Source organism: Rhinolophus sinicus, chromosome 18 (assembly GCF_057876585.1).
Source record: "Rhinolophus sinicus isolate RSI-liver-muscle chromosome 18, RSI-T2T, whole genome shotgun sequence".
In the NCBI taxonomy this organism is placed as follows: domain Eukaryota; kingdom Metazoa; phylum Chordata; class Mammalia; order Chiroptera; family Rhinolophidae; genus Rhinolophus; species Rhinolophus sinicus.
The window spans coordinates 100880184-100894267 of NC_142518.1; the positions used below are offsets into that span (position 1 = coordinate 100880184).

General features: G+C 43.2%; 1 pseudogene; it reads left to right on the top strand.

Annotated features, from left to right (window-relative positions):
• The first annotated feature begins 6179 nt into the window (after positions 1 to 6179).
• Positions 6180 to 6278, top strand: LOC141569772 (U6 spliceosomal RNA; annotated as a pseudogene).
• Positions 6279 to 14084: the final 7806 nt, after the last annotated feature.

The window sequence follows — 14084 nt, forward strand, 5'->3', positions numbered from 1 at the left end:
AAACATTAAAGCGTACTCATTTCCCACTGGCAATAGCTTTTACATAAGTGTGAAGAAAAACATGTCTAAGTTTCAAATATTGAACTAATGAAGAAATAAGGTTAACAGATTACATTTGCACAATGTGTTGCTCCATACCCCCATCGTTAAAAATTTCAAGGGTGGTCGGTCAGCTCAGTTGGTTGGAGTGTGGCGCTAATAACACCAGGGTTGCTGGTTCGATCCCTGTGTGTGCCGCTGTGAGCTGCACCCTCCTTAAAAAACAAAATTCCAAATACACAAATACCACAAGGATAATAATTTAAAAAACAACAACACTGAAATCAAAACATTGGATTAGACAGTACTTTCAATCAAATGGTCAGGTTTCTTTCTTTCCTTTTTTTCTTTTTTTTTTTTTTTTAAGGAGGGCGCAGCTCATGATGGCCTATGCAGGGATTGAACTGGCAACGTTGGTGTTACTAGCACCACTCTCTAACCAACTGAGCTAACTGGCCACCCCAGGGTCAGATTTCTTATAATCAACAGGAGGGTTCGTGGGGGGAAGTGTTAAATATGCCAGCCGTGAGCACAATGGCACTTACACACTTTGATGATACTTTAGTGATTGACAAGAAAGTTAACATTGCTATTTGAATTTGATATACAGGCCAATTTTAAGGCATGGAAAGAAAACAAGATAAAAATCTGTCATCCTTTTCTAGTTCAAAATTTATTCAATAGAACAGATAATTTAAATGTCAGGGAAGGGTTTTTCAAAAGCTCTCAGAAATATTGACAAATTGCATAAATAACCGTCACCTGCTAATATTTTTGTCATTTAAGATGTATTCTTACTTCATTTAAAAAAACATTCTGAAGTCTTCACATCAGTTTCACCTGTTAAACAATAGTACTATTCAATTAAAATTCAAAGCAAATTTATATTTAGATTTCAATAGTACATGTTCATCCTTAAAGGTTATAATTTGTTTCAAATAGCACAGCCATCTGTCCTGTGATGGCTCACATAAGTTTAATTATCGGATAAATCTAAGTGGAATTTCTTCCACAAATACGCATCCTGCTGAACTGTACTAAAAACGCGAGATTTTTTCCCCCTCTTCTCCCCTCCCCCCATCCCAACACTGAGATCAAGCCGTTGTTCTCAGTCTAGTTGTGGAGGACGCAGCTCCCTGACTCATGCTGGTGTTAGGAGCTACCCAGCTGAGCCAGCTGGTCGCTGGCCAGGCTCACGGCAGCTCATGGCAGCTGACAGCAGAGATTTGGTTTTGATACTTCGATCTTACAATGGCATTACACTCTAGAGTTTACTATTTTTCAGTAGTATAAATCACTAATGTCTGTCACCTTACATATTACATTCAGCTATCATCTTCCATATATTTTTTTCTTCCATATCTTTATAAAGCAGTTATTACTTTTAGAATTTTCTCATTCATGACTGTTGACCTATTATTGCAAAGAGTATACATTTAGGTTTGCCCTGTATACAATTTTCAATATATAGAGTTGTGCAATGAATTGCAGTTACACAAAGTTATTTATTTTGGATCAGTAACTTGAATCAAATCTTAAAAGGCAAATCTATCCAATCTGCAGATATCACAGAGCTAGGAGGCAGCACAATTACCAGAGATTATATTAGGTTGGTGCAAAAGTAATTGCGGTTTAAAGGGTTAAAAATAAATGCAAAAACCGCGCTTACTCTTGCACCAACCTAATAGAATCAAAATGTAAAAGATCTCAGCAAATTGGGATAGTAGGTTAAAAGCTACTGCATCGGGGAGTTCAGCTCAGACCTGCAATTGTGCTATTGTGAGTACGTATCCGTATGGCAGCGTGCGTGTCTAGATCTGCAAGATGACTGCAGTATGTCTAGATAGAGAAAGGGGCTGAGGAGTCTATGGGAAGGAAGTCACTTAAGTGATGTTTCAAGGTACAGGGACAGTCATTAGGCTAGTTATTAGAAGAGTGAAAGACTTTGAGTACAGAAGGTTCATTAGTTCATTTGTTCGTTCATTCAACAAACATTGAGCTCATACAATTTTCTAGACACTGCCAGCCACTGATCAACATATGGAGAGCAAACCCAGACAGGAGTCCTGCCCTCAGGGAGCTTACAAGTATAGTGGAGGAAACTATGTGTTCCAATGATGTGTGATGTAATTATTTGACCAAATGTAAATAGGCCCTACTTTGTGCCAGGTACTTTTCTAAATATTTTACATGTAGTTTGCCCACACAACGACCACATGATGTAGGTTCGCACTGTTATCATCTCCAATCTACAGATGACGAGCCTGTGGTACACGGGACATGCTCAAGGTCACCCAGCTCAGTGAGTGGCCGAGTCCACATACTTCACTTCTATGCGGGGCTGCCTCAGGATGACAATGGAGCAGGTATAGGGTGACAGAGGTGACTCTCACAACTTTCTCTCAGGTGACCTAGCGCCACCAGTCATTCAGCATTTGTTCACTCAATAAACATTTACTAGGGGTCCTGCTGTGTGGCCAATGCACGGGTCAATGAGGACAGTGATGAACAAGACTGGCTTAGTCAATGCCTTCAGTGGACTCTGCAGACCAGCAGGGAAGGAAGCTACTGAACAAATGATATGAAAAGGGAAGTCCAGAGAGCGATGGGAGCAGATAGCCTGTGCCCTTAACCCGGGTCAGAGTGCAAATGCCTCCATCATTCAGATTATCCTTTGGCTCAGGCCCCATGGGGAATCAGGCCCAGGTTCTCCTCCAACTAGGGAAAGACGGCACTATACGACATCCATGTCAGGCATAGGGAGCACAAGGGAAATAGTTTAGGGACCATGGAAGAGGCGTAGGGAGGGCTTCCCCCGTGACACCTACCTGTAGGGGCACAACATCAATCACATGGTGGGATCCAGGGTGGGAAAGCTCCCTTCGCAGCAGCTTTCTGGATGTGAACTCCTCACTGTAGGGAGGCAGAGTAGGAACAGAGACCTTCAGATATATGGACAGAGCTCTTAGGCGAGTGTGCAGGATAGATAACTTGGATGGGTGATTAGAGTTTCCACAGTAGCAGGTAAATGTAAGATCAGCAAAACACTGTACTCTTATTGTGATACAATTTATTTATTTATTTTTAAAAGATTTTATTGGGGAAGGGGAACAAACTTTTTATTGGGGAACAGTGTGTACTTCCAGGACTTTCTTCCAAGTCAAGTTGTTGTCCTTTCAGTCTTAGTTGTGGAGGGCACAGCTCAGCTCCAGGTCCAGTTGTCATTGTTAGTTGCAGGGGGCGCAGTCCACCATCCCTTGCGGGAGTCGAACCAGCAACCTTGTGGTTGAGAGCACGCTCTCCAACCAAGCCATCTGGGAGCTCAGCGGCAGCTCAGCTCAAGGTACCATGTTCAATCTTAGTTGCAGGGGACACTGCCCACCATCCCTTGTGGGACTCGAGGAATCGAACTGGCAACCTTGTGGTTGAGAGCCCCCTGGCCCATGTGGGAATCGAATCGGCAGCCTTCGGAGTTAGGAGGACGGAGCTCCAACCGCCTGAGCCACCGGGCCGTCCCACAATTTATTTTTAAAATCAATTTTATTGGGGAATATTAGGGGACAGTGTGTTTCTCCAAGGCTCATCAGCTCCAAGTCATTGTCCTTCAATCTACTAGAGGGCACAGCTCAGCTCCAAGTCCAGTCACCGTTTTCAATCTTCAGTTGCAGGGGGCGCAGCCCACCATCCCATGTGGGAATTGAACCGGCAACCTTGTTGTTAAGAGCTTGCACTCTAACTAACTGAGCTATCCGTCCGACCCTCCAGAGGCTCAGCAGCAGCTCGTTGTCTTCAATCTAGTTGTGGAGGGCGCAGCTCACTGGCCCATGTGGGAATGGAACCGGCAACCCTGCTGTTCGGAGATTGCTCTTTAACCAACTGAGCCATCCAGCCGCCCCTGTGATACAATTTTTAAACAAGCTGGTGTGGCCTAGCAGGATCAACAATAAGTAAATCACGGGTAAAGAAAAAAAGTCCTGCATTCATGTTCCAACAAATAGGCTATAGTGGGTCAAATGTTGGCTCCAAAAAGATATGTCCCTGTCATAATCCCTGGAACCTGTGAATGTTACAGTATTTCATAAGAGTCTTTGCACACATCATTAAGGATCTAAAGATGGGGTCACCCTGGATTATCCTAGTGGGCTCTAAATCCAATGACAAGCATTCTTATAAGAGACACAGGGAGAGAAAAAGGAGGCAGAGATCAGACTTAACACAACCACAAGCCAAGAAAGAATTCCTATAGAGCCTTCTGAGTGGGTGTGGTTCTGTTGATACCTTGATTTCAGACTTCTAGCCTCCAGCACTATGAGAGAATAATTTTCTGTTGTTTGAAGCCAGGAAGTCTATAGTTAGTAAGTTGTTATGCCAGCCCTAGGAAACCAATACAGGGACTCATGGCTTGGCAACAGTGTACGTGAAATATCTGGGCCAACAGCATGATATGGCTGATAAAGAAAGCAAATGCAGTCCTTGGTCACTGCAATGGAAACAGAGTTAAAAGCTCAAGGAAAGTAATTGTTCTTCCGTATAGCTGCAACACTGTACACTGTTTTCAGCGCCACCTTTTAGGAGGGACATTGATGAATGGGAGTCTAGTCAGAGACAGATGACCGGGATGGTGATGGTTCTGGAAAGCCTGTCATGCAAAGGATCAGTTGACAGCATTGGGGATGCTAGGTATCCTGGAAAAGCGGTGGATGAACATGAGAGCAATTCTGAGATACGTGAGAGGCTGTCTTGTCAAAAGAGTCATCTTGTTTTGTGTTGCTAAAAGAGGCAAAATGCAGTCCAGTAGGTGGAAGGGAAAAATGGAAAAGTTGTCTAACAATTGCCAATTATAGAAACTCAAAACATTGGAAGTATTTGAAAAGAGAAAAATGTATTGGTTTCCTATTTCCAGAGATATGGCATCTGGTCCTGTCTCTGCAGTTAATTGGTTGTGTGACTCTGTATATCTCACTTCCCCTTCTTTGTACCTCAGTTTTCTTCTATGTAAAATTAGGGTGTTGAATTGAATGCGTTTCCAAAGTTTCCTTGCTTTCATTTACTTCTCATTCTATGCTTTCGTTTACTTCTCATTGTATGCAAAATGTTAAGATGTTTTACAATTTCTTAGTACCTAGTATGTGCTAACGTTAGCATCTGTACTAGGTGTTTACATGCATGATCTCATATAAACCTCTCGACACTGCAGGGTAGATACGTTACCCCCATTTTACAGATTAGATCACTGGGAGATTGACTTGCCCAAGGTCATATGACCCGTATGTGGCTGAGCTAAAACTTGAACTCAGATCCCCGTTTTTGATACTTTCTCTTACATCATGCTGTATATTGAATACTATAAGAACCCATTGCCACACCTGAATTCAGCAAATCATAAAGTTCTGTGTCCAATGACTCTTTGGAAATCACTTATGAGGCGAAGATATTAACTATCTCAAACACACTGAAGATCAGAATGTTTCTGAGGATTTTTCTGAATAAAGTTTACAGACTTTCATGTAGACTTTGGCACAATATGTGCTTTCAAGTCCATAAACTTTCTTCAGAAAAATCCTCAGGGGATATAAATGATAAACATCTCAGTATTACTTTGTCTTGTGCACCTGAAACTAATAAAAAAAAATCCTCAGGGGCTCCCCACTCAGAGCCTTCCCTTCATCGTTTCAAAAGCAGTCTCTCATCTTCCTCACTGAAGAGAAGGGCAAGCTACAGGGACCGGTCAGCAGCACCCTGGGAGCCCGGGACGGCCTAGGTTGTTGGGCTGTGGAGCATGGAGGTGTAAGCAAAAAAGAGTAGCAGTGTCCTGTGGAGTTTCCACAAAAGGGGAAGACAGATGGGAAGGCAAGTTCTAGCTGTGTGGAATTTAACGCATGAGAGGCTCAGCACAGAAAGCAGGTAGGACAGGCCTGGAGGAATGTCTTGAACCAGGCTTTTTATGTGATTCCTGAGGCTCTAGGGTGGGAAGGAGCGGGCACCCGCCCTGAGAGCTCGGTACAGCCCAAGATCAGCACATACCCAGTTCTCACACACGTATTCATCTGGATTTTTAGTCAGTTACATGTCCTAATTTAAAAAGCAATCAGTGGGAGAAGAGGAAGAAAGCAGACGTACTTGCTTGGGCGGCACATGCCCGCTTACAAAGTGATATTAAAACTGGAACGATACAGAGACGACTAGCATGGCCCCCACGCAAATATGACACACAAATTCATGACAAGTTCCATATTTGTTACTAGACTTATCGGGTGAATCACTTCGTACCTGAAACTAATATAATAATGAATGTCAACTGTAATTGAAAAAAATACAAAAAAAGTAAACTACTATTAAGATAAAAAAAGGAAAAGGAAGCAAATATGCTATGAATGTCATAAGAAGTAATAATAATCGACAATGAGAGCAAGGGAGGTGCCAGGACGACTGTGGAAAGAAAGCCGGGGGGCGGCCAGATGGCTCAATTGGTTAGAGCGTGAGCTCTGACAAACAGGGTTGCCGGTTCGATTCCCACATGGGCCAGTGAGCTGCGCCCTCCACAACTAGATTGAAGACAACGTGCTACTGCTGAGCTTCTGGAGGGGTGGCCTGATGGCTCAGTTAGAGCGCGAGCTCTCAACAACAAGGTTGCCGGTTCAGTTCCTGTGTGGGATGGTGGGCTGTGCCCCCTGCAACTAAAGATTGAAAATGGTGACTGGATTTGGAGTTGAGCTGCGCCCTCCACTAGAGTGAAGAACAACTTGGAGCTGATGAGCCCTGGAGAAACACACGGTTCCCCAATATTCCCCAATAAAATTTATTTAAAAAAAAGCCGGTATCCCCTTAAAGCCAAGCAGTGTGGAGGTGCCCAAATGTGGGCACCACTGTACTTCTTGCCGGGCACTGTACTGGATATCCATGACGACCCAGTGTCATCAAGAGAAGGTGAGGTGGTACTCTGTGCCTTTTGCAGACAAGAGTGCAACAAAATATAAAAGACTCCCACCTGCAATAATCTAGACTAGAGGAAAAGTTTTAATGCGTAAATGAGTAAATTGCAGTTATCTAGAAAATCCAATTAGGTAGACATTGACAGTGCAGGATGAAAGAGATAATGCTTTAAAAATAACATGAAAGGCAGCTGTTAAGGAAATCAGCAAATGCAAGGGGGGGGGGTGCTCAATAAATACATTTAAAATTTCTAATTAAATTCAATTTCTGACCCTGTGTCGTGCGGGAGACCCTGCTCGCTACGCCATCTTTCAGGCGGGGCGGCCTGTGGGGTCTTTGCTCCCGCTCCCCACATAAGAACGCAGGATATGGTGAGGCCAAAAAGGAACACCCACGGAGCCATAGGTAGGGGAGTCATACCACTATGGTCTCACTGGAGGCTGGGCCCACCGGACGTGCGACCTGCCGTCCGCCTTTCCGCCAACCTACCGACCAGACGACTCCTCCTCCACTCTCCTCGACATTCCTCGGCTCTCCTCTTCCGCTCTCTTCGGCTCTGCTCGGCTCTGCTCGGCTCCTCGACAATCCTTCGTAGCCACAGCAGTTATACCAGCGGCCAATCGGCTAACCGGCCACAGCCGATGGCCAATCAGCCACAGCCGACGGCTATCCACCACCCGAGCCAGCACCCTTCCACGTGAGGCCAAGAGCCTGTAAACTACTTTCTGGGGCTCTGTCCCCACACCCTGCTTAGCCTCTATTCTGCTCATCTGCAGAACGAATGAGTGAACGAATAAAAATCGTCAGTCCTGGGTCCCCCTTTCCTCAGACTTGTACTATGGTTCCTGGAGCTAATGCAGTTTCAAGGTGTTGGGAGATGGACAAGGCACCTATCTCTTCCTCAATTATTATCCACACACCTTGACACCTGAGAGGTCCATCATTCCAATCTACATGGTGTCACCTACAGCCAACTTGCCTGGCTCTTGTCAAGTTGGGGCACGGAAGTCCGTGCCAAGGCTGACTAGGATCCTGTCTGCCTAGAGGCACCCCATTGTTGATCTCCCCATTCCTGCTGTTTCCCTGAAGGTGCTGCTCAGCAGGAGAGCCTAAGTTGTTCCTGCTCTTTGCAGTCAAAGAGCCTTTTCTCAGTTCTCCTCCAGCAGCCTGGGGGAGGGCTGTATAATCACACAATTCCAAGACACTCTAAGCTCATGACTCCCCTTTTCTCTCCTCTACAAACCTTCTACATTCTTGTGAATGATGCACCTTTGGAACACAAAAGCCAAAAGGTTGTGCAGGTAATTTTGTGCGTTTCCAATGCTATATACCCCTTAAGGTAATGAGCTCAGGGCTGGCTATCTAAATAAGGAGGTAAAGTGGAAAATGCGAAAAACACTCCCTCCATAGATTATCATACTCATGTCTCACTGCCCTATGAGTTCAAAGCCAGTTGAGAAATAGGCTCAGGCATCAATCAGACAGATATAAAATGTATTCATTAATGTAACACACTTGTTAAATATCCTGGATAGTCCCAGCATGGCTCTAGGTCATAAAGATAAGAGCTGTCCATTATTTGCAAAGTTGTGTTTTAAAAAACTTGGCCTAGCCTGAGGCCAAAGTGACCTTCCCTGAATTGTATTTAGAATCCATTTAAACAAGATGTGGTGTGTGTATGTATACACTTGCACACACACACAATGTACTATTCCGCAGCAATGAAAAAGAATGAAATCTTACCATTTGTGACACCTTGGATGGACCTAGAGGGTATTATGCTAAGTGAAATAAGTCAGGCACAGAAAGACAAATACCTATGGTTTCACTTATATATGGAATCCCAAAAAAACAAAATGAACAAACAAAACAGAAAGAGACTCATAGATACAGAGACCAAAAGGATGGTTACCAGAAGGGAGGCTGTGGGGGGAAGGGTGAAAAAGGTGAAAGGGAATATAGTCAGTAATATTGTGATAAGTTTGCAGGTGACAGATGAGTACTAGAATTAGTGGGATGATTGCTTCTCGGCCTCTTGGCTAAGATCAAGTGTAGAATTAGTGGGATGATCACATTGTAAGGTATAAAAATGTCAAATCACCATATCGTACACCTGAAACGAAGGTAAATCTTACATGCCAACTATACTTAAATCAAACAAAATTTCAAATGATCAAACTTTGAAAAGAACCCATTTAGTCACAGATTTAGTGGCTGAAAAACTAAAGGCGCCTCCTCCACCCTGCCCGCAAAGAGCTTACTGCATGGAAGACTCAGGAATGGAAAAAAGAACACCAGCAACCTGCAAGGGGCATCTCTGAGAAAGGGCTGATGTGGGCTGAACCAACCTCTCTCTCTCTCTCTCTCTCAACCTCTTCTCCAGGCTCCCAAGTTAGTAACTTGAGTGCGTAGAGAGGATCAGAAACCCTGTTCCACATGCTTCATAGAGGGTGAGGGTGCAGGCAGGAGCATGGAGTGGGAAAATTGTTCCATACGCAATGAATATTGCTTTCTCCAGATCCTTGTGAGTTGTTCTTGAATTTTGAATAGGATGGAGGCGAACTTCACTTATCAATATATTATTCCTTCATTTAGCTCATTTTTAAACGCTAAAGTGTGTTTGAGAAGGCAGTATTATACAAGTGCCTTCCACTTCCATTAATTACGCATTCATAAAAATTTATCATCTGTACCACACTAAATATATTACAGAAGTGAGTTCAGATTAGTTTCTCCACATTTTTCTTTTGTAGAAAAAATTTTCAAAAAACTTTGTGTTTTTCCAGCACCCATCAGCTCTAAGTCAAGTAGTTGTTTCAGTCTAGTGGTGGAAGGTGCAGCTCAGAGCCCCATGTGGGGAGCGAACCGGCAACCTTAAGAGCACTGCGCTCTAAGCAACTGAGCTAACCGGCCGCCTCCACATTTATTTTCTTTATATGGGAAAAACAAAGGGTGATGTTTATAAAGGGCTAAAATCTAGCTCCTTAAAGTTTCATCTTTATATTTAATATACTCAATTAGAACATTAAATTTGAATCTGACTCCTTAAACGCATGATGTGCCAGCTCTGGGCCTGTTTTCCCTCCGACACAATCCTCACCCTTCCCTGCTGTGCAATGTAGGGGTGGGGAGTGACCCCTTCAAACTGTTTCCCAGGCTCCCCATTTTAGCTGCTTCTAGCTGGGTCCAGCCAATTGAAGACACTGGCTCGAAATCGGGGGACAGGTGGGAGAAGCCAGTTTCCACCTCCAACAAGAGCCGAGACTGTGACCCCAGCTGCCAGATAGGCCTGTGGTGATTCCCATTTTTGCCAAGTGACCAGGTCATAGACTCCAGGATCTCTACTTCCTCTTTGTTCCCCCAGCCTAACAGTGGTTCTGGTTTCCTACTCTTTCTAATCTCTGGGTTGCTTTGCGGAGTCCTCAGTTGGCTTTTCAGCTCTGCCATCACATATGTAATGAATTCCCTGTATGAAGTTCCCTCCATTTTAAATACATGGAATAGTCTGTTTTCCAGTATGGACCTTGACTGATGCTTTTGGCTTTAAAACTATCTTCATTTAAATCTTTCTCAGATCGTGAAAATGAACTCCAAGTGAGTGGGGAGGAGAGTGTGATTCATATACTTACCAGTGTTGAGAACCTAGCTATTATTTCCCAATGTATATTCTATGGAAAACCGGTATCCAATGATTTGTTGTTAGATGGGCTATACAAAATGGGTTCTGTGGTCCAGTGTTTGTAGCATAATGGGGTAAACATAATCAAATGGCTTTACTATTATATCTCTGAGACTTGAATGTTCTAGTATATATTGTAACTTTTCAAACAGGAGACAATCAAACACAGAACTTCCCCAAGTTATGTAACCAGGGAAGGCACTTTTTCAAGAAAACCAAATAACGTTTCCCAGGGCTCTACTTTCATACAGCCCAGTTTGGGAAATGCTGAATAAGTCATGTCAACCAGATTTTGGTAGCAGTGGGGTAAATCGTTTGAGACGGACTGCTGGCATTATCTCCATGTTCTTGCTTTGAGTAAGTACTTTAGATACCAGCGGTAGGTGACTAGCCTGATGCCTCATAAATTGGAGGTTGCTGGCTTGTATTCTCACTCAGATGGCAGGAAGCAGGGGTAGGCTAACACGCCTCCGACACCAGTACTAGTACTTGAGGGAAGCCCAGTTTAGGGACAATAGGAAGAACCTGGGCCTGGAGCATTATGAGCACACCCACCCCACCCACCTCAACACTAAGACTGTTGGCATGACTCCTGTTCATGGTTTGATTTGGAGTAGAACTGACGGCTTACTGATGGCTCCCAGGAAAACAACTGCAGTGAAGTTTGTTTTTTAATCGTTCTAGAATCTGGTAGGACATGCTTTAGGAGTCCCAAACAGCATTGTGGTGTAGTGGGAAACCCGTGTGTCAGACTCAGGTTCAGTCCTGTGGAACTGGGGGCAACACCATTCACCTATCTGAGGCAGCTTCTTCATCTGTAAGAATCTAAAGTTTCATGATCTCTATAGAGGGCTGTTGTGAAGATGAAATGAGGTATATAAAAACATTCCGAAAAGCACTATGCAGATGCAGATACCGTATTTTCCCGAAAATAAGACCTAGCTGACCATCAGCTCTAATGAGTCTTTTGGAGCAAAAATTAATATAAGACCCAGTCTTACATTATATTAATTATATTATATCATATTAGAGCTTGTCTTATAGTAAAATAAGACCAGGTCTTATATTAATTTTTGCTCCAAAAGACACATTAGAGATGATGGTCTGGCTAGGTCTTATTTTCGGGGAAACACGGTATTAGGTAATAAGTTATATTTTAGTCTTCTACAGTAAATTCAATTTAATGTTCTCTCCCATTATTACTTCTATGTGTCATTGTTTTAACTTTTTAATTTTTCAAATTAACCTTTAAAATAATTTGACTTAAATTGTGAAAATAGTAAAGAATTCCCATATACTTTCTATTGATTCTCCAAATCATAACATATAATCCAAGCATAAAACCCAGGAAAGTAACATTGCTATAACTTATATAATTGTATATAATATATATGCCATAGTCATACTTCAAGAAATCTCACTAATGTCCAATTTCTGGTGTACCATCCAACTGAGGATCATGTCGTCTGTTTCTGGGCTTTTCTTAGTCGTGGCCTTTCATGATCTTGATTAATTTTGACAACTGGAAGCCAGTTATTGTGCAGAATACCCCGCAACTTGGGTGTCTGATGCTCTCTCATGGTTAATATTAGTATTTTATATTTGTAGGGATACTGTATGGTTATTCATGCCATCGGGATCATACAATGATCGCTTAAGGGCACGCATTCTAGTCAGAAAACCTGGGTTCCAAATCTGGCTTTACTAAACTGTGACCTTGGTTTTTGATTTGGTTTACCTGTCAAAAGGAGAAATGTTAATACCTATTTCATAAGGGTTGCTGGAATTATCAAAGGAGTGAAAACATGTAACGTTACTACCACAGTGCCTTGGCACATAGGAAGTGCTGTATACAGGTTAGCTAGTATGAATTGGGATTTTAGTGGCTTTACTGGAAGGAAATATGCTCTTGCAAATCGATGAAGAGACCAAAGGAGCAGCAGGCATTGTAGCCATGGGCGTCCTTTGTCCCTCCCCACCCAAAGAGACAGCGCCAGCAAGAATTCTAGCCCACCAAGAAAGAGGTGGGTGCACTGTTTCTTTCAGCCAGAGGCCTGCTCCTAGCACTTGCTCCTAAGGTCCACGAGATGATGGCTTGCTTGATCCACAGGGCAACATTTCTTCAACACAAAGGGTCCACATACTAGGAACTGAGCCCACGTTCCCTTGCCTCATTGGTTGCTTGGAAAAAAAATGTGTCAAATTAATAAAAAAAAAAAAGTCGTGAAATGATTAAGTCCCTTCTTTTCTGACAACTATTCCCAGAACTCGGCCCTTCAAGCTTCATTAGTATGCATCCCACACTTCAGCTCTGGACACATTCACTGAATAACCATAGTGATAACCTCAGCCCCTAACCTTTGCATGTGCTTCTCGTTGAAGAGGCCAAACCACTCAAGACCCTCACAATACTTACTTTATTGGCCAATCCTGGGCAGGCTCAGCCGTGAGGAAGCTCCTCACAAGGCTGGATGGGGGAAGGGAAGGAAGGCTGAACAGACTAATTCCAAGAAGGTAGAAAGAATCTAAGACACAGCTTGGAAGATTTGGTAAATGACAACTATTCATTTAAAAAGTCAAAGCAGTACAAAAAGCCTTAATACAAAAACAACAACACTTTCACCTGATTAAGCAAATGACAGTCTACAAAGCAATTTTGATTCTTTACCTCATCTGACCACCCCTCACTCCCCAGACACCATTTCACAGGTGAGAGGAAAGGACTGAGAGGGAAATGACTGTGACAAAGCTGAAACTTGAACGCAGGTCTCACCTCCAAATACGGCACATTTCCCATTTAACAACAACAACAACAAAAGGCTACAAAAACAGAGATTGAAGTGTAAAAATGTAATGTATCCAGCTACAGTGGAGAAACTTCAGTTTCTCAGCAGTCAAGGAGAGCAGGGTTTTCCCAAAGGGACTTTCACAAGACCCTGGATGCAGGCTGAGCAATGTCAGAGAAGCGGGGAGGGGAAGAGAAAAAGAAACGGAGAGAGAGGTGCACACACACATTTTGGACCAAGTTTCGAGCTTCTGTAAAATCCCTGCATCGCTGGCTACTTAAGAGTCAAATGATTTCAATGGGATGGAGAAACAGACCATACATCACGCCACATGCAATGCATGGGCAGCAGCAAGCACACTGCAAGGCAGAGTAGACTTTCAATATGTATTTGCTGATCTGGCTGGACTTGTATCGATGCAGTAACAAGATGTCAGTCTTATGCAGAACTCCTGCAAATACCATAACCTCCCCAAATTAGGTACTGTCCTAAAATGCCAGTTGAACGCATACAGAAATTGTCCATCTTCTGTGATCTGTACAGGCAAAGAGGAAATTAGAAACTTATTTCCCATCACCAAACTGCTTCCATATTGTTTTTACGTCCAACTGAGACCTTCCCCAAAAAAGAGACTAAAATAGCAATCA